The 23,997-nt window shown below is 42.7% G+C and overlaps 1 non-coding gene and 1 pseudogene across 1 annotated transcript; both read right to left on the bottom strand.

The window, feature by feature from the left end:
- LOC100590637 overlaps window positions 1-23,333 on the bottom strand; it is a 48,875-nt pseudogene extending 25,542 nt beyond the window's left edge.
- LOC115837783 lies at window positions 17,659-17,792 on the bottom strand. The gene has a single exon (XR_004032835.1). It is a non-coding gene; the product is annotated as a small nucleolar RNA SNORA42/SNORA80 family (small nucleolar RNA).
- Window positions 23,334-23,997: the final 664 nt, after the last annotated feature.

The raw sequence follows: 23,997 nt of genomic DNA, 5'->3' as shown, positions 1-23,997 counted from the left end.
GTGAAAAGCTGCTAAACTAGTGAAGTAGAAAAATGTAATATGAAAATGTATTTAATTCAAAAGAAGACAGGAAAGAAGAAAATAATTTAAGTGAGAGAAATAGAATTTATAAAATAAGATGTTAGAAATTCATATGTCAGTTATCGTAATAAATATGAATGTCTTAAAAGCTCTAGCTAAAAAATAAAGACTGTCAGACTAGATTTTTAGAAATTCATCTATGTGTTAAGAGACATTGCTGAAAACTAAGGATACAGGCTTGGCGCAGTGGCTCACACCTGTAATCCCAGTACTTTGGGAGGCCGAGGTGGGTGGGTCACTTGAAGTCTGAAGTTTGAGACCAGCCTGGCCAACATTGGTGAAATCCCATCTCTACTAAAAATACAAAAATTAGCCAGGCACAGTGGCGTGCACCTGTAATTCCCACTACTTGGAGGGCTGAGGCATGAGAATCCAGGAGGTTGCCGTGAGCCAAGATCACGCCACTGCACTCCAACCTGGGTGACAGAGAGAGATTCTGTCTCAAAAAAAAAACAAAAAAAAAAACAAACAAACTAAGGATACAGAGAGACTGAATGCAAATGCAAAAGGATGAAAAAATGAGAAAAATATATGTCAGGCAAATGTTACCTTTGAAAGTAGTGCAGTTATATATTAAAATCAGCAAAATAGGCTTTGAGGCAAATAGCATTATTAGAATTAAAGAAATCACCACATAAAAAGATTTACTTTACCAGAAAAAATAGCATTCTAAGCTTATATGCACCTAATGTCCCTGATCTATAAAAAGCAAAATTGACAGACGTACAGAGAAAAATATATTATTCCATCATGATGGATTTTATCACACTTTCTCAGTAACTAATGGATCAGTCCTGAAGTAAAATCAGTAAAGATATTGAAGATTTGAACAACACAGTTATCTAATGGACATATATGAAATTTCGCATCCAACAACTAGGGAATACACATTTCCCTCAAACACACATAAAACCAATTTTTGTAAGTGCTGGCCTTAAACATCCATATATTTAAACACTTAGAAACATATTTTTAAATAATTCATGGGTTATAAAATTAATCACACTGGAAATTAGGTATTACTTAGGTTTTGGGAAACAAACTTTGTGTGCCTTCTCAATCTCTCAACTACCTCCCCTTTGTCTCTTGGTCAGTGGTCCACCACACCAGGTTGCCCCTACACTTTGGACTTCAATGAAACCCCTCACTGTGGAGTATGGGATCTGGCTTTCTGAACAATCAATGAAGGCCCTATATCCTGGAAATGTAGGGTATTGAGTATGAATTGGGTATGAATGTTGACTAATGGGAAATGGGGGATGAAAAAGGCAGCTGGGAAAATAAATTTCTCCTTCTTTCACTCTCCTATAGTTAACTCTGAGGTGAGGTCCCTCATAGCAACATTTCTAGGGAAATTTAACACACTGAGTGAACACAGCTGCTGGGTAACAATTGCCTTTTCATGGCTCATGGTGAAGTAGTATGTGGCACAATTGGGCACTGCATCACATTGCATCAAATGCTACCTTGCCTCATCTCTTTTCTCTCACTTTCACTGCCCTGTGCTTATACTTTCCAAACATGTGAACATCTTAATTATTGTGTCAAGCTCTGCCTTCGAAAGGACCTGGGCTAAGACAACTTAAAAGTGACTGATGGTGAACACGCCACATATAAAAACATTTGAAATGTAGCTAGAACTATCTAAGAGGAAACTTTATGCTTAAAATACCTAGATTAGAAAAGAAGAAAAGGTAAAAATTGATGAGTTAACTATCCAATTAGAAAATTAGAGAAGGAATAATAAAATAAATCCAAAGAAATAAAAGGAAAGAAATAACAACATTAAAAGGAGTTAGTGAAATGAAAAACAAAGATATAAGTCAATAAGCCCAAAAGTTAGTTCATTTATAAATGCTGCCGGGCACGTTGGTACTCGTCTATAGCCCCAGGTACTCAGGAGGCTCTGAGGCAGAAGGATCGCTTGAGCCTAGGAGTTCTGGGCTGTAGTGTGCCAGGCTGATAGGATGTCCACATTAAGTTCAGCATCAGTATGGTGATCTCCAGGGAGCAGGGGACCACCCGGTTGCCTAAAGAGGCGTGAACTGGCCCAGGTTGGAAATAGAGCAGGTCCAAACTCCCACGTGCTGATCAGTAGTGGAATTGTGCCTGTGAAAGGCTGGGCGCCATGGCTCACACCTGTAATCCCAGCACTTTGGGAGGCCGAGGCGGGTGAATCACAAGGTCAGGAGTTCAAGACCAGCCTGACCAACATGGTGAAACCCCATCTCTACTAAAAATACAAAAAATTGGCCGGGCGTGGTGGTGGGAACCTGTAATCCCAGCTACTCTGGAGGCTGAGGCAGGAGAATCCTTGAACCCAGAAGGCAGAGGCTGCAATGAGCCAAGATTGCACCACTGCACTCCAGCCTGGGTGACAGTGCGAGACTCCATCTCAAAAAAAAAAAAAAAAAAGAGGCCGGGCGCGGTGGCTCACGCTTGTAATCCCAGCACTTTGGGAGGCCGAGGTGGGCGGATCACGAGGTCAGGAGATCGAGGCCATCCTGGCTAACACAGTGAAACCCCGTCTCTACTAAAAAATACAAAAAATTAGTCGGGCGTGGTGGCGGGCGCCTATAGTCCCAGCTACTCGGAGAGGCTGAGGCAGGAGAATGGCGTGAACCCGGGAGGCGGAGCTTGCAGTGAGCCGAGATTGCGCCACGGCACTCCAGCCTGGGCGACAGAGCGAGACTCCGTCTCAAAAAAAAAAAAAAAAAAAAAGAAAGAAAGAAATCGTGCCTGTGAATAGCCACTGCACTCCAGCCACACAGCATGGCAAGATTTCATCTCTATTAAAAAAATCAATTAATTAATTAATTAATAAATATAAATACTTTAGAAAAGTCTGTGATAGAATGATCAAGAAAAATAGAAAAAGAAACAAATAAATGACTAATGAAGAGAGGGACAAAACTGTAGCAAAGATTTAAAAAATAGTAAGCAAGTATTTTAAGTAAATCTTATGCCAATACATTGAAAACCTATGTGGAAATAATGATTTTCTGGTTATAACTTCAATACTGACTCAAAAAGTAATAGGAAACTGGAACAGAAGTTAAATCGGGACTTTTGTTTCTCACTGGTGAACTGCAGCCACCCAAAGAAAGATCTCTACAGACATCCTCCAAAAACTATGCAGATTAATGAGGAGAACAAATAAGATTACTGTTAACCCACACCTATTTTGGAAGATAATTTACATATATGTGGCTATAAATCTACGCAAGGAGCAGACCCAGCTTTAGAGCCCTCTTTGGAGTGGAGAATCAGGAAGGGATTTTGTGTGAGAAAAGTGCAACAAGATCCAAGCAGCAGCAGAAAATAAATAACTGTCCCCAGAAGCTGGGCACGGTGGCTCATGCCTGTAATCCCAGCACTTTGGGAGGCCAAGGTGGGTGGATCACGAAGTCAGGAGTTCGAGACCAGCCTGGCCAGCATGGTGAAACCCTCTCTCTACTAAAAATACAAAAATTAGCTGGGTGTGGTGGTGCGCTCCTGTAATCCCAGCTACTCAGTAGGCTGAGGCAAGAGAATTGCTTGAACCCAGGAGGCGGAGGTTGCAGTGAGCTGAGATAGTGCCATTGCATTCCAGCCTGGGTGACAGAGCAAGACTCTGTCTCAAAAAATAAAAATAAATAAATAAATAAATAAATAAATAAAAACAATCCCTAGAGTACAGCATCAGAAGGAGAGCCTTCCATCCTAGTAGAGAAATATTGACAATACATTTGAGACTAAGTAAATCTGAGCAAAACAAAGAGCCTTAGAAAGTGTGTGAGCCATAAAAACTTTAGGGAGAGAGCGAGGTAACTTGGAAGAAGGAGGCATCCTTTAAAGGCTTGGTAGTGAAAGAAAAGAAGGAATATCTGAATTAAGTGTCATGAGGAACAGTATCACAAAATCATTAGCATGCCATTTCTCTCTCTCTCTTTCTCTGTGTGTGTGTGTCACACAAACACACGCACACACACCATTCATTAAAGAAACTGAACTTCATTATATCATCAAAAGAGGGCACTGTTGAATTTGAAAATCCAGTAAAGCCTGCTGTCAGCCTGGGTTCCCACAAAAGCAGAGCTTGAGAACAAGGCTTGCATGCAGAGAATTTATTTTGAGAAGTGATCTCAAGGAATAGGCATGAAGGACTAGGGGAGGGATGAAAGGAAGGAGGGAAAAAGCAAACCAATGTGCATTATTGCGCTAATTATTGTTGTAGGCAACTAGGGCTCATTCTTGCTGGGAATCCTCTGTAGAGCCATGGAGAATGCAGCATTGTCTGCCCTAGGGACAGAGAGCAGCATTTAATCTGCTGGTTCCCTCCCCCATTGGTTCATGTGCAGCCATGGAGGTGGACTGTGTGGATCTCCTTTCAAGAAATAACTTGCTACTTAATTAACTGCAAGAAGGGCGCTTATCTGAAAGCCTTCAGCTGAGTGCCTTCAGGATCTGCCGCAGCTTTTGAACCAAAGCCATGCTCTTCTGCGGCAGCACCAGTTAATGGGTGAGCATGGTGGGGGTCCCAGGGCTTTGTCATTTATGCTCAACATGGGCAATCGTTGTTCCAAAGCTCCGTGTTGAGCTAAGACTGTGACAGATCTGCCTCACCATTTGAGGCTCACCCTGCCCAACCCTGTGTGTGTCCTTGCCTGTTTTCTTTCACAGGTGTCTGAACTGCATTGCGGTCTGAAGAATTTTCCTACCCAGTCCTGCTTCTCTCCCCCTAACCCACCTTCTTTTAACCTTTCATGAGAGTTATATCCAAATAAACCACTTGCACTCCTACCTCCCTCTCAGCATCTGCTTCCTAGAAGACTCAACTGATACAGTCAAGGATTACCTAATGGGGGTTAACTCTCTTATACTTCCAGGTTTACACATGCCTCAGAATGGTTATGTAGGCTGTGGACATATCACATCACAGTGTCAGAGAAACTCCAGAAAGAGTATGCAAGCTAGATATGCAACACTAGACGTATGCAGTGCAGTGGAAGCCAGATGTGGTCAGTTTATTCCTGTGCCCGGCTGGTCACCTCAGCAATGACTGGCATAAAAAGGGTGAGTTGAGAAGATGTGAGGCCAGACTCAAGAGGTGTCCAATACAACCAAAAAAAAAAAAAAAAAGTGAGAGAGAGACAGAGTTTCACTTTGTCGCCCAGGGCAGAATACAATGGCGTGATCATGGTTCATTGTAACCTCAAACTCCTGGGCTCATGGAATCCTCCTTCCTGCCTCAGCCTCTCAAGTAACCAGGACTACAGGAGCCCACCACCATGCCTGGTGAATTAGAAAACAAATTGGTAGAGATGGGGTCTCGGCTGTGTTGCCCAGGCTGGTCTTGAACTCCTGACCTCAAGCGATCCTCCTGCCTCAGCCTTCCAAAGTGTTGGGATTACACAGGCATGAGCCACCATGCCTGGCCCAACAAACTACCCTTTGTATTTCAGATTCCTGCCTAACAGTATGTCTAAGCTGTTACAGAGACTTCAGCAGCCAGACTTAACACACAGATGTAGCAAATAAACTAGAGTGTGCACTGCTGCAACTGGTGCCCAAGCTATAACTTATATTCATCCTGCCCCCACCACCACCACTCCCAGATGTCCCTTTTCCTCAGCTGGCACCTCAGTGGGTCTAGTTTGCCTGCCTGGTGTGGTGCTTCAGACATTAATCTCTGAGGGGTGCTTGCTGGGCCATAAAAAGGATATCCCTGGGTTCCAGATATACTTCTATTGTGTAGCAGAAACCCTAGCTCTTCACGGTAGCTAGGGCCAACCACCCCTACCAATACTGCAACTTCTTTCTTTGCATGCTGCTCCACTGACACGAGGATCCCAAAATGAGATAGCGGTTATAAAGCTTCATTTTCAGTGGAGCCCTGTGTCTCCCAGTGGGATGCACGGAATCTTTCCTACCTCTCCATCCCTCAGTAAACAGCCAGTCAGGGCAGCAAAACGTCAGTCACCTCTGTTTGCAGAAAAATACTTCCCTTATGTCTAAGATTGGCATTCTTTGGGCTGCTCATATTTAACTTGAGAGTAAGGGAACCCCACCACATTGGCGAGAGGAGGAGAAACTCTAGTGTTCTCTACTCCTATTGGTTCCCTTTTAGGGTCTCCTTCCTTCCTCAAGGACTCACTACTTTCTCTTTACAGTCCTGAGGTGGGTGGGGAATCTGGATCATCTCGGCCACCCCTCAGCAAACCCTAAGATGGGCCCAGTGCCTCTCTTTAGAATGAGGTAGTATTTATCATCTACTGTTTTTAGTTTTGAGGCTTTAGCACAACTTCTGAGATGACCAGAAATGTCCAGTTTAAAATATGTTTAAAAAGATGTTCAACCTCACTGTAGTCATAGCAATGTAATAAGCAATAAAGAAATGTCATTTTTGACTCATATGGTTGGTGGAAATTAATAAAAGCAATAACAACCAGTGATGGGCAGGACCTAGAGCAACTACAAAAGGCCAATAAGATGCAGTTATAATTTTTTTCTTTTCTTTTTTTCATACAGGGAAAAAAGGCTTTCGTACCTGGAAAATACCAATTTTAGTTCATTTTTAAAGGGTAATGTGCAATATATTAAAGTTTTTGTTTTAAAACCTAGATTGTCTTAAACCCTTAAGTTAAACCTACAAATCTTCTTGCTCTATTTGCAGATTTATCAATAAAAATAATTTTTAAATGATTGATACTGGCTCTTTGATCAGTGTTCAACTAAAGTTTAATGGTTTAAATCCTTCTTAAACATTGACTTCACTTCTTAAAAAAAAATCATATTTTCTTAGACATTTACAACTACAACCACAACCACAAATTTAATATATCAGATTTTTCCAGGCAAATGAAACCCCTGTTGTGGCAGACTTAACGATCAAAATTATTCTCAGCAATTACGCTATTTTTGCAAATTAACAAATCCATCTTGTAATGTGGTAAATCAGATTCTCTTACCCATTTCAAACATTAGGAAAACAGGAAAGCAAACAAAGCGTATACAAAGCAGAGCAATGAAATTTTAACGATTTCAAGACCTATTACAAATCCCATATAATCCAACCCACTCAGAAGAAATCCACATCCACTTTTTCATTATCTCTATACTTATTTGTGTACCCATCCAGAGTTATAAATCACTCCCCTAAGCTAGGGAAAAAAATCACAATCTCTGCAGAGTGATCCAATCCAAGACGCAGGTTAAAAAGATGGCTAATTTTACTGCCTGGTGTGACAGATGCAGTATCTGCGCCCTGCGTCTCTATTACTTGCATACCTGTCTTACCGCTCACTTTTTCTACAATGCCATGTTTCTACAATGCCATGTTGATGCACCCAGATGGGGTGATCATGTAAGCTAATGAGGCCTCATTCATAGCCATGGGCTGGCAAGTTTACACATCCCCAATTCGTAGAGTCTAACCTCTCTCGTGCACCAAACACCTAAAGGAAAATGCCATGCCAGCACACCCTTTTAGAGTGCTTCTTCCCATTTAGATGAACAAGCTTCCATGACAAGGTTTTTTATTTCTAAAATTTGACTCTTGGTTCAAAAACAAGTCCGTTTATGGTCAGCCAAGGAAGGCTAGGGTAGTCTGACGTTTTCATAAATGAATCTTTTGGGAACAAAGCTCTTCCATTTCAGTTAACCATGGTTGAAACTCACGCATGAACACATACACCTCATAAATTACGTTGGCACATCATGTAGTTTAGCAACAAATTCTTCACTTCTCCCTTCCCTGTTCATCTGAGGTGGAGTCACTGATGCCCTCCTCCTGGCTCCATTTCTTCCTCGTTCCTCCACCTTCCTGTCTGCCATTTGGGAGGCTGAGAATATGTATTCTTACATGGACCCAAAACTTGGCCACCAGGGATGAGCCTGCCCAGGCCCAATTAACAACCTGATCCTACTGCTGTCTTGCTGGTCTGTCCTGATGTCTAGGCTTCAGTCTCCACTGTCTACAATACACTCCCCTATAACTGAATCCCTCCATATTATGCTTTGAGTGTGTTCCCCAAATTTCATGTATTGCAAACTCAATCCCCAATGTACCATATTGGAAGGTGGGAATTTTGAGAGATGACTGGGTCATGAGGGCTCTGCTCTCATGAATGGATTAGTCTATTCACTGATTAATGGATTAAAGAGTTAATGAATTAACGAGTTATCATAGGAGTGGGACTGGCAGCTTTATAAAAAGTAGAAGAGAGATCTCTTGCCATGTAATACTCGGCACCACCTCTAGACTCTAAAGAGTCCCCTTATCAGATGTCAGGTCATACCCTTGGACTTCCCAGCCTCTAGAATTGTAAGAAATAAATCCCTTTTCTTTATAAATTACCCAGTTTCAAGTGTTCTGTTAAAAGCAACAAAAAATGGACTAAGACACTCTAGCAGCCCCCAGTTGAAGGTGTGATGGGCTTTCAGGTAGGGAGACAGTCCATTTAGGAAAGGCAGTGAATTCTCTTAGGAAGATGGAGCTTTTGGGTTTGAGCTACAAAATGAACAGGTTCTAGAGTTGCTGGGACAGCCAGGCCCTACAGGGCATGGCTGGGATACTGACTCTCAGAGCAGCCCTGGGCAGCTCTATAAAGCCCACCTTTTTCTCCCCTCCACTCTGAAGAGCATGTCCCATGTCCTTCCAGGTGTGCACTCACCCCTCCTCTTTAATGCTTGCCTTTGTGAGTTCTAACTCTTAGGATATTTCCCCTGCTTCCTTAGGTAGATGCCTAAGAGATGAACCCACACAAATAATTGCTAGTTTGAGGCGCTACTTCTTCTAAATGTATCTAATCTTCATAAGATATCCACAAAGCCATAGTGTGCCAGACCTTAGGTTTTCTTGTCCAACCCCTTCTCTGTGGACAGGAAAATGAACTCAAAATAGGAGAATCACCTGCAAAAGGGCACACTAGGAAGGGGTGGAGCCTGATGTGAACAGCTGGAGCCTATTTAAAGCCTGGCCTTTCATTTCTAGGGTCTTCTCTTCCCGCTCCTAAAACCATACCTAGATGTGAAAAAGAATGAACGGTCCCCCAAATACTGCCCTGCCTCACTGTGTCTATTTTTTATTTCCAGACCTCTCCCCTGCACGCCAGCTCACATATCCATCTGTCTACTTGACTGTTCCTCTTGGGTATCAAACCTCACATGTCTAAAACTAACCCGAATCTCTTCTCCTCTCCAAACTTGCTCCTCCCATAGTCTTCCTTATTTCAGTAAATGGCAAGTCTGTCCTTCCAGCCTCCCAAGCCAAACAACTTAATCATCCTTGTCTTTCTCTCACACACCATTTTCTAGCCATCAGCATATCCTTCAGCTCCACTTTCTATGTGGAGCCTGATCTGTTATGACAGAGGCCACAGCCATCCTTTCCTTATATTGCAATCGCTTCCTAAATGGCTTTCTTGCTTCTCCCCGCTCCCTGCTTCTCCCTGTTTCCTTGCATCTCCCCGCTCCCTGCAGTCAATACCCCACATAGCACCTGGGGTGGAAGGAGGACCAGGTCTCTCCCCTCTCATAACGCTTCTATGGCTCCCATGTCAGGCAAAAGCTGTGGTTCTTACCATGGCCTACAAGTCCTGCATGACACATGGCATCCTCTGGGGCTGCCTCCCACCCTCAGCCTCCACCTCATCTCCTACCACTCCCCACTCCCTCACTCTGCTCCACTGCCCTGACCTCAGTGCTGTTCCTCAAACTTGCCAAGCAAGGTACAGACTCAAGACCTTTGTGTGAGTCTTCCCTCTTCTGCAACTCTCTCCCCAGATGTCTAAGGCTCACCCCCTTGCTTCCTTCAGGCTCTGCTCCAACCTCACCTCATGGAAGAGGTCTTCTTGATGCCCCATAGAACATTGTAATAGTGGCCCGTCTTCCCCTCACTCCCTTTCCCTTTGCTTTATTGTTCTCCAAACCATTCACCATCTGACACATTTTATATTTACTTGTTGGCTTACTTATTTATTTTCTATCACTTTGCTCTAGAACATGAACTCCATGATGGTAGGGAATTTGCTTTGTTTACTGCTGAACATTTCCCAGCATGTAGAGCAGCACCTGGCACTTACTAGATGCTCAGTAAACATCTGGTGAATGAACAAAGGAGTGATTCCGTGGCAGACACTGTGGGAAGCATTTTATCTTCATTATTTCATTTCACCCTCACAACAAACTTGTTAAGATGAATATCACATTTTTCTGATGAGGAAGTGAATAATCAGAATGATTCAAAACTACAAACAAAAGGTTCACAGTGCTCATTGCTGATAACTGGTAGAGTCAGGATTTGAACTCAGTTCTGATTCAATTATTTATCCATTTTTTAAAATAGAAGAAGGCATTGAAGGAATTATTCTATTATTTATTCTAATATAAAGCCAAACCAACGGAATCAAACATATTATTCTTCCTAAAAATATTTGCATTTTATTTATTTTTACTTTCTTTTGTTTTGTTACCCAGGCTGGAGTGCACTGGCCTGGTCACAGCTCACTGCAGCCTCAACCTTCTGGACTCAAGCGATCCTCCTGCTTCAGCCTCCCAAGTACCTGGGACTACATGCATGCACCACTACACCAGGTAATTTTTATGTTTTGTAGGGATGGGACCTCACTATGTTGCCTAAGCTGGTCTCAAACTCCTGGGCTCAAGCAATCTTCCTGCCTCGATCTCCCAAAGTGCTGGGATTATAGGTGTTAGCCACCATGCCCAGACAGTGTTTGCATTTTAAAAGATAGTATGGAGAATATGGTAGTGTCGAATCCTTGATGGTGGAATTTCATACATTCAGCAGTAGACCTTCCCCAAACCTTCAAGCCATATCACATAGGTGCCTCCATCCTCTCTCTGCTCACTCTATCTGCAGCACAGGGTGCCTCACCATGCCCCTTTTCATACAGTCATACTGGAGGAGCATTCCTCTCCTGTACAACATCAGTGGTCACCTAGGTAATGAGTAGAACCCTGGATCTGTACTCAGAACACCTGGATTTGAGCTCCTCTCTACAGCATACTCACCGGGTGACCTGGACAAGACATGACACTCCTTTGAACCCAGCCTTGCTCTGTAGCTTTGTAGAGTGGTTATAGGCTCAAAAGAGGACACCTCAGCAAATGCTTTCCAAAGTGCTGTCACAACGTGTGCTGTCACGATTACCCTCGATGCTAATTCTGTCTCACTTGGAGCTAAACATTTGCATTTTACCTGAAAACTTTAGTGCTGACAGAGACACATCTCTCCAAGGCTGTTCTAAAATTGTAATAAGATCAGCAATTCCATTTTATCTGCTTCTCCTCCCCTCTTGTGCCCTCTGAGCTGTCTCACACCTTTGCTGTCATTCATACCCACACCCTTTCTTTTATTTCACACACACGATGCACACAATTGCTCGCGCTCTTGGACACACCCAAGCGCACAGAGGTTTTCTTCCCCATCCTGAGTTTTGGACATGCAGAAGTGTCGAGAGAAGGTGGCCCTGTGGGAGAAGGGCAGAACAATTAAGGAAACACCTCAAAGAAGGTAATAACAGCAGGAAGGGGAGCCTGTGTTTGAGGAATCGCTAGTAGGCTGGGGCATCTTTACTGTGTATGGTGGGGGTGGAGCAGGTGGGAGAGTGCTGGGGAAAGCACAGCTGTGAAGATAGAGCCAGGTGGTCCTTGATCTGCATGCAGTGAGCTGTGGCTGTATTCATCTGTTTTCATGCTGCTGATGAAGACATACCCAAGACTAGGTAATTTATAAAGAAAAAGAGGTTTAATGGACTCACAGTTCCACGTGGCTGGGGAGGCCTCACAATCATGGGAGAAGGTGAGGCACATCTTACATGGCAGCAGACAAGAGAGAAAATGAGAGCCAAGTGAAAGCGGTTTCCCCTTATAAAACCATCAGATCTCATGAGACTTATTCACCACCACAAGAACAGTGTGGGGGAAACTGCCCCCATGATTCTATTGTCTCCTACCAGGTCCCTCCCACAACACATGGAAATTCTGGGAGCTACAGCTCAAGATAAGATTTGGGTGGGGACACAGCCAAACCATATTAGTGGCAGAAGTTCTCATCACAGTCATCTCACAGTCCTTCCTCACTCTGTGTGGGGGGCCACTCCTGATCAGGGGTATTTCAGAAATCCACTCAGTCAGGGTTTTTGTTCTTGGTTGCTGGATGTATTCTTGCCTCTGATAGAGGTGTGTGTCTTGATGATCCTTGTGCTCTTGGTGGGGCAGGTGTCTATTTCCCATGCTCTCTCACCTCCCAGGAACCTCAGGCTTTCTCCATGGCTTCCTGCTCCCTCGTCCTAATGACGACCGTCTTCATTATAGCTGAGGTGTCCCAGCCTCATCACCTGCCAGTCAAGGAACAAGACCTCTCTGAGAGCTTAGCTTCCTGTGTGTAAAATGAAAAACTCACCTCTACTGGTCATTGAGAACAAAGAGAGTATTCCATAATAAGAAAATGGGACTTCCTTTCAGGATGAAGAAAGTGGGAAAGAATGATGTTCCCACCCTACAATAAGGAAAAGCTGGATAAGCTACAAAGTTACAGGTTTTATGGAGCCCACAAGAGAGAGGCACCAAGTAAACCAAATTCCAGGGAGGGATGAGACCCTCGAAAGCAAGATCGGACACATACAGTCTCTCCTTTGGCAGAGCATGGGAGAAAGACATGGCTGCCAAACAAGCGAGTAAGAAGCAGCAAACTAAAATATTAGCAAATTCTTAGGGGCCCAGGATGGACCAGCATGTCAGCTTGGAATAGCTGCGGGCTTTGGAGAGCTTGTTCTCCCTGGCAAGCTCTTCTTCATGAGCCTCAAAGACTGGGGGCAGGCAGAGACTGGCAAAAGCCTCCTCACTTGCAGGGGGAAAGGGGATGGTATAAGCAATGAATAGCTGGAGGACAGGCACACAGCCTGCTTACTTACTTCTCTGGACTCTTTTCTTCTATGAAACAAAAAAGCATGATGCCACTTGGGAACAGGTAGTGAGCCGTTTAGAACCATGACTTTTTGCAAAATAGTAAAGTAAAACCCATCTTTCTCTGGAGAAGGTAGGAAACCATTTCCCAGGACATGGGCAAAGAGTCATTGTTGCTGGAAGAGTAGAAGCAAAAACCCTTTACTCCTAGGGAAGGCAGGAAACCTTTTGGGTCCAGAATCCTACACTGACACCGAGAATAGTACTGCACAGCTGGGTCGTGGCAGTCCATTTCCACCCAAGACTAACAACAAATACAAAACAGAGCTTCCCTGCCACAACGAGGAGTGCAGGAACATCAATAAACCTCATCCCCAGTCCCAGATGCCCAGGGTCTACCTAAGACTGAGGCCAGTCCAGGACAAGAGAATATCTCCTGCCATACTCTCAGCCTAGCACTGAGTAACAAGAACTCTACTGTTGAGGACGGGGGAATAGCAGTAAGAGAGACTCCCTTCTGTGGTGTAAGCACTCAAGAACAGTGAAATGTTTAGGGGGAAGCAGAAACACCAGGAGAAACTCACTAGAACCCCAGAACCACACTAAGCAGATGGTAATGGCATCCTACTGCTAGAAGAATTTGAAGCCCAAACCAGCTCAACTCCTGACTAGTCTAGCTCAACTCCCATCTCCCATTCCTACATACACACTAATGGCCTAAGAGTAGAAGAGGCATTTCTATTTCCAGGTGTGCAGGACAGGTCCCCAAATGACCTTGGTTAACCCAGCTCTTCCTCCTCTTGCTTGCAATTTGGAACAATGTTCTGAGAAAGCAATATGCTGAGATAAGAAGGACCTGTCCAGAATAGCTTGGGCTTTGTCCTCATTTCTCCTAGAACAGGATGTCCTACAACACTTGTGCACAGTGATCCAGGTTTCCCCTGGGGAGTGAAACCCAGAATGCCATGATTTTGGAGTCCCTCAGCTTTGGTACAAAGTGGAACACATGCAGATAAGACTCCATCTGCTGTGGACAGCTTTCCTGAGCCTTGGAGGACTGGCTCACCATGGATCCTACGCTTCTGTTGATTCTTGCTGCCTATTGGTGAGTAACAAGTTGCTTTCTCTGACTTGTGTAGGTTTTCTACCTTGCCAGACTCATACTCTGGTAGCTGGGTTTGTGCAAAACCTCTTGCCAGGTCTATGAACCTTAACAAGTTATAAATACTATTTACCTCAGTTTCTACTGTTCTTCTACACATGATATATAGCATTCAACAAAAAAATTGTAAGACAGACAAAATTGCAAGGGAAAACAACCTATCTTCAAGAGGTAAAGGAATCAACAAAACCAGAATCAGAGAAATCCAGACATTGAAACTATCAGACAGAAATTTTAACCTAACTAAATAATATGTTAAAGGCTCCATGGGAAAATATAAATGCATGAACTGGAAATTTCAGCAGAAAAATGGAAATGAGAGAAAATGTCTGCTAGAAATTAAAACCATGATATCAGGGATGAATTCCTCTCACAAGCCCATGAGTAAAGTAGACACAGCTGAGAAAAGAAACAGCAAACTTGAAAGCAGGTCAATAGAAACTATTAAAACTAAAACACAAAGAGATAAATGAATGAAAAAAAAGATCAAAGTATTCAAAGCTATAGGACAATATCAAATGGCCTAATATGCATGTAATTTGAATCCTAGAAGAAGAGAAAGAGGACAAAGTGGAAGAAATATTTAAAGACATAATAATCTTTTTTTAAATAATGAAATACATGAAACAACAGATCTAAGAGTTACAGAGAACCCCAAGCGGTAGATGCACTTTTAAAACACCTAAACACATCATTGCCAAATTGCTAAATACCAAAGATGAAGAGAACATCTTGAAGGCAGCCAGAGAAAATAAACACATATAGAGAAACAAAGATTAGAAATACAACAACCTTCTTGTAAGAAGCTATACAAGCCAGAAAAAAAAATGAAGTGATATCTTTTAAAAATTGAGGAAAAAAAACCCTTTTAATCAAGAATTTTGTACCCAGAAAAAAATATCTCAAGAATGAAGGTAAGATAATGACTTTTTTAGACAAACAAGATCTAGGATAATTAATTTCAGGCAGACTTGGTTCCATAAGAAATGTTAAATTATAAGTTCTTTACGTAAAAGGAATATGATAACCAAATTGAAACTTGAATATAATCAAGGAATGGAGGAGCACAAAAAGGCAAACATTAAGATAAATATAAAAGACGTTCTATTTGTTGATTGTATTATGAGATACTTGGCTAACTAAAGATAAAAAGCATAACAATGCATTGTACAGTTTGTAAAATAAAGTAAAATATATGACAAAAACAGCACAAAATAATTGGAAAGAGAGATTGTAAATATATTGTTGTTTCTTATACTACATATGAACTGATATAATACTATTGAAAGAAAGATATGATAAGATAAAAAATGTATATTAGCTACCCAAGGCCAACCACTGAAAAAGTTAAAAAGGAGTATAACTAAATGAACTAATAATAGGTATAAAATGAAATCAAAGAAATAACTAATACAACCGAAGGCAGGAAAAGAACAAATCAAACAAAGGAAAATAATAGCAATGTGGTAATGTAAAGCCAACCACATCTATAATTAATGTTAAATGATCTAGGACACCTGTTTTTAACCAAGACAGAATAATAGTGACCATATTTACACTCCTGCCAGAAACCAAAAAACTGGACAAAATATGCAAAATGATGATTTTCAGGACCCTGAACATTAGTCAACAAAGGACAGTGATTCCTGAGAGATAGAGAACAAACAAAGTGAGACCTATGATTGCCCAGGTATATCCTTTGGAAGAGTTCCTGCCTCTGGTTCAGGGAAAGCAAACCCAGGAAAAGCCTAGAATACTATGTGATGAGGAGACAGAGCTGAGAGTCCAGGGAAACTAAGGTAGCTGGAGTTTTCAGTAGAGAGTACCAGAAAGTCAACAACTGCAGAGGGAGAAAACTGAAATCTGCAGAGGGTCCCTCTCAAGTATTCTACAGGGTACTGATCAGTGCATGGGTGAGAGGAAACAATCTGAGACTGAGGAAAGAACTACCCAAAAGGATTAGAGGAAACAGTACATGGCATTCACAGTGACTAGGAATAGTACCTAATCCTACCAGCCAGGCTGGAAAACCTCACAATTCAGGGGGCATTGGGTAGAGTACTCCAAAATATTTTCCTCCGTGTTTAGAAATAATGAGCCATAGCCTAAATATGACTCAGGTCCCACCTAACATATCTTAAAAGCAATACCTGAAAGGATCTAACTGTTTCCAAGTAACTTAATTGCATCCCTGAACAAAGCTCAAGAACATTTATAGAAATACAAAAATATCCAGCACACAAGGTAAAATTAACAATATCTAGCATCCAGTAAAAAATTACAAAACATGAAAAGCAGGAAAATATTAACTAAAATAAGGGGGTAAATAAATAATCTGAAAATGACACAGAATTGATAGTGATGTTAAATTTAGCAGTCAAAGGGATTAAAATAATTATTTCAAAAAGTTAAGTAAAAACATGGATGATATAAAAGAAACCAAAATAAAACTTACTTTAAGGATTAAAAATTACAATGTCTGAAATTAAAAAAAAACATTGAATGGGATTAACAACTGATTAGATATTGCAGAAGATGCATAAACTTGCTAGTGATTAATACTTTCAGATCTTTTAAGTCTAAAAATTTATTTACTTTGCCTTCATTTTTGAAAGATATTTTCAATGGATATAAAAGTATATTGTATAGAATGCTAAACTGACATTTTTTCTTTCAGTACTTTGAAGATGTTACTCCATTGTCTTCATGCTGGCATTGTTTCTGATGATGAATTTGCTGTTATTCTTCTCTTAGTTCTTCTGTATGTAATGTCTCCATTCCCTGTGCCCCTCATCCCCCAGATGTTTTTCCCTTTGTTACTGGCTTTGAACAATTTGATGTTGATGGATTTGGGTGTCATTTTCTTCATGTTTCATTGAGTTTCTTAAATCTGAGAGTTTCATTTTCATGATATTTGGAAAGTTGGGAGCCATTATTTCCTCATGTATTTTTTCTATCCCCCTCCTGGGAAACCCCTAGTACATGTATATTATACCCATGACTTAATGATGCCTTGTTCACTTTTTAATTTTTTTCTATGTCTCTTTTTTTTTTTTTTTTTTTTTGAGACAGAGTCTTGCTCTGTCGCCCAGGCTGGAGGGCAGTGGTGTGATCTCGGCTCACTGCAACATCTGCCTCCCGTGTTCAAGCAATTCTCCCACCTCAGCCTCCTGAGTAGCTGGGATTACAGGCACTTGCCACCACAGCCAGCTAATTTTTGTATTTTTAAATGGGGTTTAACCATGTTGGCCAGGCTGGTGTTGAACTCCTGACCTCGTGATCTGCCCACCTCAGGCTCCCAATGCTGGGATTACAGGCATGAACCACCATGCCTGGCCTTCTGTCTGTGTTTCATTTTGGATAGTATCTATTGCTATGTCCTCAAGTTTATTAATTTTTTTTCTGCAATGTCTTACCTTTTGTTAATCCTATCTAGTGTAATTTTTATTTCAGAAATTATAATGTTCATCTCTAGAAGCTCAACTTGGATTTTTTTGCTTGTTTGACACTGTGCAACCCCCTTCAGTACTCACAGCCCATGGGAAGGAGGCTGGGCAATGGTTCAAGGCTGAAGTTTACACTGGCATGGGTATGCTATGAGGCCCACAGAGAAGGGCCCCCAATGAACCCATTACCATGCTCTTGGGTTTGCTTTATGTCTTTCATTTCTCTACTTATCATGTTTAATCTTTCACCTAAGTTTCTGAACATATAAAATACAAATTAAGATGACCATTTTGATATTGTTTTTCTGCTTCTATCATCTATGTCACTTTTGTGATTTTCAATTGATATATTGTCCTCCCTGTTATGGCTCACTTTCTCCTGTATACTTCTTTGTATGTTTGGTAATTTTTATAGGATCTCAGCCACTGTAAATTTGCTTTATTGGGTGATAGATATTTGTGCATTTCATAAACATCCTTGAACTTTGTTCTGTAATACAGAGTTATTAGAAAGAGTTTGACACTTTCAGGTCTTGCTTCTAAGCTTTGTTTGGCACAACCTGAGCAACGTTTCAATTAGGGGGCTTTTTGTCCCACTACTGAGGCAATACCTTTCTGATTACACTACCCAGTGCCCCATAAACTGAGGTTTTCCAGCCTGGCTGGTCATAACAGGCACTATTTACATTCCTGTGTGAGTTCTAGGTACTGTTCCCTCTTATCCATTCAGAGGATTTTCTCCTCACACATCTGCACTCAACAGGACTCAGCTGAATGCTTGGGGGGATTCGCTGTGGATTTCTAGGGTGTTCTCTTTCTGTAGCCCTCTCATCTCTGTTACTCTGTCCTGCAAACTCTAGTCTCCTTGGCCTCCTTGAAATCCTAGGCCTCCATCTTCAAGGCAAGGAGATCAATAGTCTCCGCTTGGGTTTCCTCTCCCTGTACAACCTAAAAATTCCCTCTAGGCAGCAAGCTGTGACAACTGTAGGGAATACCTAATTTGTTTTCTGTCTCTCAGGAATCATGGTCTTTTGTTACCTGATGTCCAATTTCTTGAATCCTGTTGTTTCCTGTATTTTGTCCTAATTCATAGCTATTTCAGGTGGGAGAATCAATCTGGCCCTGTTAGTCTATTGTGGTCCTCATCTTTTTTTAAAAAAACATTTAAAACAAAGTATACATTTGAAGACTGTATTGTTAAACTTAAAAACATAAAAATATTAATATCCAAACTTAAAGTCATTTGTAATCAAAATGAAGAACTTTGTTATATTCTGTAATTTATAATTTATTTGTCTTTCATATTTTCACCTGGGAGGGGAGGAAACAAACAAATAATGCTGCAGAGGAATTTTTCTTTTTTTTTAAGAAAAAGATAGGTAGAAAAGTGGTGGCGAGGATTGGACAGTGATCATTAATCAAGGAAAGAAAGGGGAATAAAGAAACAACAAAAAGAAATCTGCTGGGCATGGTGGCTCACGCTTGTAATCCCAGCACTTTGGGAGGCCAAGGAGGGTGGATCATCTGAGGTCAGGAATTTGAGACCAGCCTGGCCAACACAGTAAAACCCTATCTCTACTAAAAATACAAAAAATTAACTGGATGTGTTGGTGGGCACCTGTAATCCCAGCTACTCAGGAGGCTGAGGCAGGAGAATCAGTTGAACCTGGGATGCAGAGGTTGCAGTGAGCCAAGATCACGCCACTGCACTCCAGCCTTGGCAATAAGAGCAAAACTCCATCTCAAAAACAAAAAAAAAAAAAAAAAAAAAAAAGAAAAGAAAAGAAAAAAGAAATCTGATGGGCACGGTGGCACATACCTATAGTCATAGCTACTTGAGAGGCTGGCGGGGAGAAGTTTGAACCAACCTGGGCAACATCGCAAGACCCCATCTCTTTCAAACAAAAAAAGAAAGAAAGAAAAGAAAAAGAAAAGAGGTTTGTCTTAGTTATCTACAAATAGTGTGGTAGGAAAGTCCTGAGCTGGGAACCAGAAGACCTGAGTTTAGCCTGTCTTGTGACATTGGTAAAGTTATTTAAACTACTTGATTTTGGAAATTACCATTAAATAAGTAATAGACAAAAAATGACTATTACAATGCCTGACACGTTGTAAAAACACAATAAATATTAATTGCTTCTGTCTGTTCATTTATATAGTTCACAAATCAGCAAAGATCGAATACAAACCCTTTTTTAAAATGTAGGTTTTATGGGGCCGGGCATGGTGGCTCACGCCTGCAATCCCAACACTCAGGGATAAGGCCAAGTGGGGGGTGGATCACCTGAGGTCAAGAGTTCGAAACCAGCCTGGCCAACTTGGTGAAACCCCGTGTCTATTAAAAATTCAAAAATTAGCTGGGTGTGGCGGCGCATCCCTGTAATCCCAGCTACTTGGGAGGCTGAGGGCAGGAGAATTGCTTGAATCTGAGAGGCAGAGGTTGCAGTAAGCTGAGATCACGCCACTGCACTCCAGCCTGGGCAACAGAGTGAGACTTCTCTTAAAAAAAAAAAAAAGTAGGTTTTATTATACTGGGGTATGGTGAGGCCAACAAATCAGGAGACAATTGCCGTTGAAATGATAGTTGGTTCCTCATAGTTCCTAAGGGGAGAACGCATGCCATGCTGTGCAAGGCCACACAGGGACGCACCACAGTCAGCCAAGAGGCAGACAGAGCAGGCAGGAAACATGGGCAAGAGCTTTTACTGTGGTCCCTATGGGAAGAAACAGGCCAAGCAGGGTAAGCAGGCTTAGGATTGGCTAGTTTAAATGACGTCAGCAGGCTCTGGGGTGTAACGACTGTCTCTATTTGTCTGGTATCTGACACTGGAGTGATTTCGGCAGGGGGAGTATCTGACCCCTGCAAGAGCTCAATAAAGGAGTCGGTTGGGGTACAGGGTCTGGATTTGATTCATTTGCACACGAAAAGGATGCTTATGGAACTTTACTATCACTAGGAACTAACTAGCCCTGGGAAGCAGGCCTCCAGATGTCAAAGCATCAGAGATCCAGAAAATAAATAGACATGATTAATACAAAGTCTGACTGCTAAGATGGGTTAACAATGTTGTCCTACCATGCCCAGACCTAGCCCTCCCCTCTGCAGCTCCCATGGAGACCACTTGTAACTCAGAAGGGAGGGCGGACTGCTTGCAGACCAGGAGCCAAGGCCTTCCTTGCATGCCTGCGTTTCCTCTACAGCCAGAAAGAGTCTGAGCCTGGGCCAGAAGCTCTGGAGGCTGGTTCACCCTGGGGAAATAATACCACCTGGTGTCAGTCCAAATAATTAGTTCAACACTGTATGTGGTGTGTTATTCAAGTGTTTCTCATAAATAGTTAATGAATTACTGATGATGATGCCACAGATGAAATAAACAACATTAGAGAAGAAACTTCTGAGTCTGTAGAAGGTGGTGTTAGCCTAGTGCAGCTCTGCCCATGACTGGCCCTGAGTGTGATCCTTTGCACTGCCCTGGCAAGTGGAATCATCTGGGGAGCACCCAGCAGCCCTAAGGCCACATGCACTGACTGGTGTCTTTATCAGACTCTCTTTCTCTCCGCTTGACTTGTATCCTTTTCAATGATAACAAGGCGGCCAAAGTGAGGGGTTGGCTGTAGTCTTGGAAGGATCCCACTTTTGCGACCTGAAATCTCTATCTGACATTGGGTCCCTCCCAACCCCCAAGGTAACACTAGCCACTGGGCCTGGGAGCGGGCCTGTCTGCCAGGGCCTGCAGAGAAGCCTGGCGGGACACCAGTGACCGGCGCGCCTGGGAGTTGGTACACTTGGTCCACAGACCATGACTGCTTGCTTAGGCTCCTGTGGGCCAGTGGCTTTCCACAGAACAAGCTTGTTTCCTGTTTGTATACTACACTCTCAAACCCAAGCAAGGCTATTTACTAGAAAATCCCACCATTCAACTGCTTTTTTAAGTTTGCTCTTGGACATCCTACCCTCACCTCAAACTCAACCCATCAAAGATAAAAATTCTTGGACACAGAAGAGCCGTTAGAGACTGCTATGTCTAGGGCCCCTGCAAGGAACCAGTTAGGTCCCTTGGCAATTTCCTCAATTTGAAGGGCCCATTCAAATTGTTTGCAAAAATTGGGGGAATGTGTAGTTTTTCGGTGGTTTCCATCCCATTGGCAATCAAATTCTCAAAGGGCCCTGAGAAGCCATCAGATACATGTCTTCTCCCAGCTGGCTCTATTTCTTGGCTGACTATATCTCTGCCCCCCCCCCCCCCCCGATTCTGGCAGAGCTTTTTGCCTCCTACCTCATGGCAAATACTGAGGCACCTTTGACCTCCTGCACTCACCGGTGCTCTCACCTCTGTCTGCACTTGTACAAGGCTAGTCTTTCCACCTGTGCTCTCCATCACACATCTTCTTTGTCCCACAAGTTACCCCTTCTTAAATTTTGAACCCGTCTGGCTGCTTCTCCCTGGTCTATACAAAGGTTTCAGGGTTTTTTATGTCAAAACAAAACAACAGCCCCTGCCACACTCCCTATCTTATCTCTGCTTCACACGGTCTGTGTTCCTCTACCCGCTTCTTGTTCTTTTCTCTACTGCATTGCCAGCTATATGTAATCTCTGAAACCTTTAGTCACTGTCACTAGCCTATCTTCTCCTGAGCTCTAAATCTATACTGTTAGAAAGCAGTATAGCTTATGGATCAAAAATGAGGAATCTATGGTCAGCCAGTCTGGGTTCAAAGCCTGGCCCCACCAGTTAGCAGCTGTTGATCTCAACAAGTTAACCTTTCTGTGCTTGAGTTTTTCTCTTTGTAAAATCCACCTACATCATCAGTTGTGTGAGGAATAAATAAGACATGAAATGCTTAACACAGTGCCTGACACACAACGAATGATCTGTAATGTGAACAATTATTCTTTGCACCTGCACATCCTTTAGGTCCCCTACACTCAACATGCCTAGAATTAAACTAACCTTTTCTCCTTGAGCTTCTTCCTCTGCCTGGTTCCCCATTTGTGACTGAGCTTTGCCTGTGAAGGCTGCATTAACTAAGGGCTATTGGCCTCTTTGGGCTTCCTATGGTCTCACCAGCCTCTCATTTGGTCTCCCTGACTTTACTTTTCCCACCCACCAAGCCACTCTCCACACTGCAGTCAAGATCGGCTCATCTTATTCCTCTCCATAAAAACCCAGTGGCTCCCCATTGTCCACCAGATACAATCTGAACCTTTTTTTTTTTTTTTTTTTTTTGAGACAGTGTTTTACTCCATCGCCCAGGCTGGAGTGCAGTGGCACAATCATAGCTCACTCTCACTGTAACCCCAAACTGTTGGGCTCAAGCAATCCTGCCACCTCAGCCTCCCATGTAGCTGGGACTATAGAATTTTTTTTGTAATTTCTGTAGAAACAGAGCCTCACTATGCTGCTCAGACTGGTCTCAAATTCCTGAGTTCAAGTGATCCTCCTGCCTCCCAAAGTGCTGGGATTATCGATGTGAGCCACTGCAACTGGCCAAAATCTAAACTTCTAAGCCTGCCATTGCAGGGCCCTCTGAGCTTTGGTGCTGCTCCTGTTCCAGGCCCATCCCCACTCTCTCCCCTGTATCCCAGCCTGCTTCCTCTCTTATGCTCCCATGATGCCAAACTGCCAATAGGCGCCCCACAGAGCCGTCCTGCTTCAACACTCTGTACCTGCCTCTCCTTCCCGTGAAACACCCCCACATTCAGCACCTTGTTTCTTCAGACCTGTGAAGTCCATTAGCACGGAAGCCACAAATGTGCCTTCCTAGACCTACTCTGTCACCCTTCTGTGCCTTGGCCCAGAATGCTCCCTCCCCCTTGATCTGCCAAATACACCCTTTTCCTTCTGGTTCAAGAGTTACAACCAGGTGAAGCCATGCCACTTCTGCAGACTTAGCTAGGCCTTCTCTCTGTGCTCCCACGGTGCTCCCATCCTGCCTCTGGTCTCTGTCAGGGCACTGGCACGATCTGCACTACAGTATTTGATGGCAAGACTTTGTTTATGTAGCAGTCTTGCCCTGGAGCACCTGAGCTCCTCCAGGAGAGTGCCGTATGCACCCTCACCCCACTTCTCCATGTCCTTTCCTGCTTTATTTTCTCCTTAGCACTCATTACCATTGGACATACTACACATGATGCTCATTTGTCCATCTCTCCCCACTAAAATATGAACTCTCTGAGTACAGAAGCTTTAGTTTGTTTTAATATATCCCCAGAGACTAGAATAGTAACTGGTACACAGTGAGTGTTCAATAAATATTTGTTGAATTAATTGTTGAATCACTGATCAATGTTACATTGCCTAGTTTTATATCTCTAGTAGCTAACATATTGCCTAGCACATAGTAGATACCAGAAGTAGATATCATAGAAGTCAGGCACTGTGGCATGCACTTATAGTC

Source organism: Nomascus leucogenys, chromosome 12, assembly GCF_006542625.1.
Source record: "Nomascus leucogenys isolate Asia chromosome 12, Asia_NLE_v1, whole genome shotgun sequence".
NCBI classification, from domain to species: Eukaryota; Metazoa; Chordata; class Mammalia; order Primates; family Hylobatidae; genus Nomascus; species Nomascus leucogenys.
Note: the sequence above shows the minus strand (reverse complement) of the source record. Positions and strands in the feature narration are given on the sequence as shown.